The sequence below is a fragment of the Macaca mulatta genome, chromosome 6 (genome assembly GCF_049350105.2).
Source record: "Macaca mulatta isolate MMU2019108-1 chromosome 6, T2T-MMU8v2.0, whole genome shotgun sequence".
In the NCBI taxonomy this organism is placed as follows: Eukaryota; Metazoa; Chordata; class Mammalia; order Primates; family Cercopithecidae; genus Macaca; species Macaca mulatta.
In genome coordinates this window covers 58,687,856-58,694,415 of record NC_133411.1, presented here as the reverse complement: position 1 = coordinate 58,694,415, position 6,560 = coordinate 58,687,856, and positions in this window count along the sequence as shown.

The following is a 6,560-nucleotide window of genomic DNA, read 5'->3' as shown; positions in this document are numbered from 1 at the left end:
TTTCTTAGAGACTATCAGAATACTTAGACTATTCTAAGTAGCTAAAGTCATGTTGCTTATTTAAAAGCATGGTGAATAAAACACTCAGGTATATGTAAATGAAGATAATATTTTATTGATTGGGAATGGATTTGATAACCTAATAGGTCTTTCCATTTGTCAGTCAGCAAAGCTCCTACTCCCACTGTGGCTGTGGTGAGGTGTGTGATTGCTGACTGGATGGGAAAACGGATAACATCATCCAAAACCATGACAACAAGGTGATCATTTTCAGTTACTCTAAGTGTTGCAAAATTGCTGCCTGATAATTATTCCCATGGGTGAAGTAATCTCGAGAAGAGAACTGAGAGAGAAGACAGTATTACTCATGAAATGTGTTGGTCATGTGGCTAAAAAGCCCTGTATTAAACAGGGAATTTTTAATTTTCAGAATTTACAAAACAATGTCCATGGTCCAGAAATAAAGCTGAACAAATAATAAGTCGATAACAGAGTTGGAGGCCTGACATGTAAATCTGATCAAGAATTTTTCTACAGACATCCAAAAAAGAACCTTCTTTATATTTTCTTTGACGTTATTCAGAAAAAGAGAACAAATGACTGCTTTTTGATGGCATTAAATATAATAAAAGTACCTTAAATATACACATATATCTCACTTAAGAAAAATCTCCACTGAAGAGGATATCTTTGTTTGTTTATCTTTAAATGTTTTTGTTCCAGTGCAATAAAATTTAAAGGAACTATTTGTTTCTTTTTATTCTCTCATCATCCATCTTTCCACACAGCTAGTGCATGGCTGAATGGGGTTCAAGGATAAAAACCCAGGTTGGTAAGACTTTCATGCTAGGCCTTTCTAACCTCTCACAATGTTCATTTTTCATCTTCCTTGAGGAATTTCACACTTGCCTCACAGATTTTCCAATCCCCCCCAGTTGATTTCAACATTACAGATGAGAGATTTTTCAACATCCTAGACCTTCAATTACTTCTCTTTTCCCACTAGGATGACCTTTTTCTTTATTCTACTCTGTAAGCCACATGTAGGAAGCATACATTACATCCTATCATCACCTGAACATTTTCTTTTGTGCCACCAGGTTCACAGATGCTGAAGACCCCTCTAAAAGTAATGCCCAGTCCCTCCACCGTTTCAGCTCTTTCTCACACCTCCTCACATATGTTCATTGTCCTCTAGACTCAAGTTTGTCTCTAGACCCTTCCCTCCTCACTCCTCTCCTTTGTTCCCTGGTCAGCTTCTGGCTTCAGTTGGATCATTTGTTTCTCTGCCTTGCCTGAACACCCTGGGCACTCTCTCACTAGTAATCAAGAGCCTTTAGCCCATCTCAAGCTTCCTCTGCAGCTGTCCTGCCAATCCCAATGTTGGGCAAATCCAAACATATGTTTCCTTTGCTCCTGTTATCTCACTGCCAAGTATTATTGGAGAAAGTCAAGAAGCTGCCAGTTGGCCCTACTGCAAATTGATGATATCTAATCTCATTTAGCCCCTCAGGACTGCTTGGAAATCCTCTTATTCATTTGACTCTCAATCAAATTCTCCACAGTGACTCTTCCAAATTTCCTCCATTTTCCTCAAACCCTTGAGCACACTCCCTTCCCTTGCTGTTTGCAAATGACTTCACCTTTTGCTTCCCTGAGGAGACTGAAGTCATCCAACATGCACTTTTTAAAGTGATCTTCGTAGATTAGTCCTATCTTACTACACTCCCTTAATGCAGAGCATAAGACCAGAAGAAGATCCAGCCAGTGTGTCCTACCAGGGATGGGGGAGGGAATAGAAGCAGCGCTTCTTACATGGGACTGTGGGACACAGACACGAAGACTGAATATGGAGAGTCTGTTCAAGGAGGCAGGGCAAATCCAAACAGAGCCTCAGTACAAGGATGTCAAGGGACTGAGAATACTGAGAAGGAAGATGTGCCTGTCCACTGGGAGGTTGTCTGGATGAATCCCACAGATGATGTAGCAAAGCCCTGAAACAGGTTTTTAGTATTGCTACAGTGATATAAAACACTCCCAGATGAATATTCTGAAATTATATAAAAACTTCATTTAAGTTCATTCAAATGGATTAGAGTAGGTCCCACAACTAATCTTTCATAGAAGGATGTGTTCATTTTTCTTTTCAAAACCAGCACTTTAATCTTTAATCTGTATACCGGACCCAGTCTCTGCCATCCAAAAATTATTCTATTTTTTGCAATGTCTTTCCTTTGTGTCTTCATCTTCTTCACTACTTATAGCTCCTTGTTGGCCTACTCTGTTAATTGTCCCAGCAACACTAAAAAAAAAAAAAAAAAAAGTTAAGGCCTCCCTTAATTCCTTATTCTCCCCAACTGCTTACCTACCTTTACTTCTAGCTGTTCAACAGGTATAAAGTTTTGGTTATGAAAATTTCTAGAGGTCTAAGTTTTGGTTATCAAAATTTCTGTACAACATTGTGCCTATAGTTACACAATATTGTATTTTATACTTAAAATTTTTAAAGGATAGATCACATGTGTTTCTTACTACAAAAAAGCAAAGTCTGTGCTTACTACCTTCCCTCCTCACTTGCAAAAGATGACCCCACCCATTGATCTCTAGCTTCTCTCCCTTCTCAGATGCCAAATCTCATGCAGTCTGACCACCTTGGTCTCAGTGCCAAGGAACACATCTTTCTTACTGGCAGTATCTCTCTCTTGGGTTCTAACATATCACTCATCTTCCTCTCGTCCTATGTCTCTGATCACAACTGAGTCTCACCTTGACTCACCACTTCCAAACACTACTTAGAAACATTTTGTAAAGTTCAATCCTCAGTCCTTTCCTTTTTCACTCAACTTCCACTTTACCTATTAATCTATATTACTATTATTTTCACAGCTCTACCTTTCACCTCTCTCCCACCCTTCAGAATTTCAACTCTGTACCAATAAAGAAAACTCCATATGTCTAAAGTTGGATACAAGGGTAGGCAAAAGTTACTTTAAAAACCATAAAGATTTGGAATCAACCCAAATGCGCATCAATGATAGACTGGATAAAGAAAATGTGGCACTTTTTTTTCCACAGTATGGAATCCTTTCCACACCATTGAATACTTTCCACACCATTGAATACTTCCCACACCATGGAATACTATGCAGCCATAAAAAAGATGAGTTCATGTCCTTTGCAGGGACATGGATGAAGCTAGAAACCATTATTCTCAGCAAACTAACACAGGAACAGAAAACCAAACACCGCATGTTCTCACTTGTAAGTGGGAGTTGAACAATGAGAACACGTGGTCACAGGGAGGTGAAAGTCACACACCGGAGCCTGTTGGGGGTGGGACCTAGGGGAAGGATAGCATTAGGAGAAATACCTAATGTAGATGACAGGTTGATGGGTACAACAAACCTTCTCATGGCACCTGTATCCCTACATAACAAACCTGCACATTCTGCACATGTATCCAAGAACTTAAAGTATAATAATTAAAAATAAATAAATTAATTAAATACTGTATAGGTTCAAATTCTGGCTCTATATCTTACTAGTCGTGCAACCTTGGAGAAGTTAAACTCTGTATACATGATTTCTTCATCTGTAAAATGGAGATAATGAGTGTACTTATTTCATATCACTTTTATGTGGATTAAACAGCTAAGTCACACAAAGTACCAGAATGAGTCCACTACACAAATGCTCAGTAAACGTTAACCATTATGATGATCACTGACCCTTTCTTGCATAAATCCTGTTCTTCAGGCTGAATATTCTTTCTCAACCAATGGCAACAGTGTCAGCTCAATCATTTATATCAAAACCTTCAGTCACCTTCTAACCTCTTTCCACATTCAGTTCAGTTTGTTAATAGACAAACTGGGTAAATTAATCCAGATTCCACCAACAACATAAATGTTTAATCTTCTGTTTTTTCCCTTTGATAATGCTCAAGACCAGAACTTCATTGTCCTAAACCTGAATTATTGCAACAATGTTCTACTGAGTTATCTGCCTTCAATCTTCACCCCTAGTTCCTCTTCAGCTCAATGTTACCTTTCTAAACACAAACATCTTTTAAAACCCTTTCATGTTTTATGATCACCTTTAGAATAAATGGAAATGCTGAGTGCAATCTAGCTAATTTTCTTTCTTGCTTTCTACCAGGTACTTCCGCTGCCTTCCCTATTTGTTCAGGGACACTAGAAACACCATGTACTTTAATTTATTTGTGTATTTGCAAAAGTTCTCTCTGCCTCAATATCCTATGTACTCCATATTATTTATCAAACTTCTATTTATTTTTAAAGAACTAGTTCAAAAGGCATGTTACTAAGACGTATCTTTCATATCTCTGTGCCCTGAGGAAAAAAGATAGATAGATAGATAGATAGATAGATAGATAGATAGATAGATAGATAGATCTTAAATACACTGTGTGGTATTTGTTTATATTCCTATATTTGACTAGATTGTGAAATTTTTCAATTCCAGACTATATTATTCATTTCTGTATTTCTAGCTCATAATAGAGTTCTTGACAAATATTGTGTCTTATGAAATCTTACTGAATAAATTAATGTTCCTCCCCAATTCCCAATGCTTAGCTTCTATCCCTTTCCAAGCGTACAGAATCTATTGTAGAAATGTCTTGCCCACTAACCCTTCCTTTCTTGTCTCACTGCTTTCTCTGGATCAATTGTTCATTACCATTGGCACAGACCATACAACAACTGCTCATCTGATCACCAATTTTAGTTTCTCCTTCTCTCAAAGCCATCCCTGATTTGTATATTGCTGCCAAAGATACCCTCACTAAGCACCAATTCTATCATTTTATTCCATTGCTCAGAACCTTCCAAAGTATCTCCCTGACAAGACAGCAAAATGCAAACCCTTTGCACTATTCCATCTAACTCTCCAGCCTTATCTCTCCACCCACCACAGATATACATGCTGCACTTCAGCAAACCGAACTATTGACTACTTCTTTAACCTAGAATGCCCATACTCTGATATATCAAAATCTTAACCATCAATCAAAGCCCAACTCAGATGGTTCTGCTTCCATAAAGTCTTTCAAAAAGCTCCAGACAGAAATAATTATTTCTTATCTTGTTTTACCAAAACTTATGTAAAGACATTTGCATTAGCACATCACATTCTCTCTTGTATATCAGTGTATTCCCCTCACACTACAGAATTCTAGCTAGGACTCTATCTCCTTCAATAAACTGTATGTCATAAGTCCCTCTGGCAGAAATTTTGCCTAACCCATAACATGATATAATAAGTAATGGTAGCAAAAATACATTGCTGGTTGAATTAAGAAGGTATGCCAAAATTAGTAGAGTTAGAATGTCCAGGATGGCCAGAAGGGAGAAGTCATTAAAATGGTGGCAAAAAGACAAGGATATATAAATGTGGTTGGGCCTGTGGAATACCACCAAGAAGTAATGAGAAATAGAAAACAAATCTGTAAAGTTGTTCTTGGAGACCTTGAAAGTCAAGCTGAGAAGTTCGGGCGTTATCCTACTGTTACTTGAAATATATTGTAGATTTTTGAACAGAAGTGTTAGGTATTAAAAGTACAATTTTAAGATTAATCTGATAGTTGATTTCAGAATAAATTTAAATGAAAAGTACCTGAGGACAGAGATTCCAATTAGAAGCTTTATTCATTGATCCAGTTTAAAGTGTCCTTAACTGCTAACGAAGAGGAGAAATACTCCAAAGATATGTAAGGGTAGAAAATATAAGACTTGTTAAAAAATCAAACAAAGCAAAAGGGGTTTGTGTAGTTCAGACACTTGCTAGACACCTCCTTCAACTACAAGACGGATATCTAGCTGTTTCTCAACGTGTCTTGGTGACAATTTAATATTCTAAGATGTAGAAGTGGCAGGAGATAGTCACCACTTTGACTTACTAGGAGGACTGTAGTAGTGAAGCAAAAGGGACAGTACTCTTTGCTGAAAGGACTCTTGCTCTCAAATTTTTAAAGAAGATAATAGTCAAACTGGATAAATTAAAAGCTCATAATAATGAAATGTCTGTGTTTATTACCATTAGTAGTAGTATAACTTCAGAACTTGTGATAAACAAGAAGTCAGACATGCATTGTAGACTCTAGGAAATCAGATTTCGAAAGCTGCAAGGGTAAAAATAATTTCTGATCCTGAGAAGAGTTGCTTATGTGAATCTTCTAAAAAGCAACAGTGATAATTCTGACTTACCTAGAAGAAGATGGTGAACAAACACCTAAGAAGCCAATGTAGGCCGGACGCGGTCGCTCATGCCTGTAATACCAACACTTTGGGAGGCCAAGGTGGGTGGATCACGAGATCAGGAGATCAAGACCATCCTGGCTAACACGGTGAAACTCTGTCTCTACTTAAAATATATAAAAAATTAGCCTGGCATGGTGGCACGTGCCTATAGTCCCAGCTACTTGGGAGGCTGAAGCGGGAGAATCGCTTGAACCCGGGAGGCGGAGATTGCAGTGAGCCAAGATTGCACCACTGCCCTCCAGCCTGGGTGACAGAGTGAGACTCTGTCTCAAAAGAAAA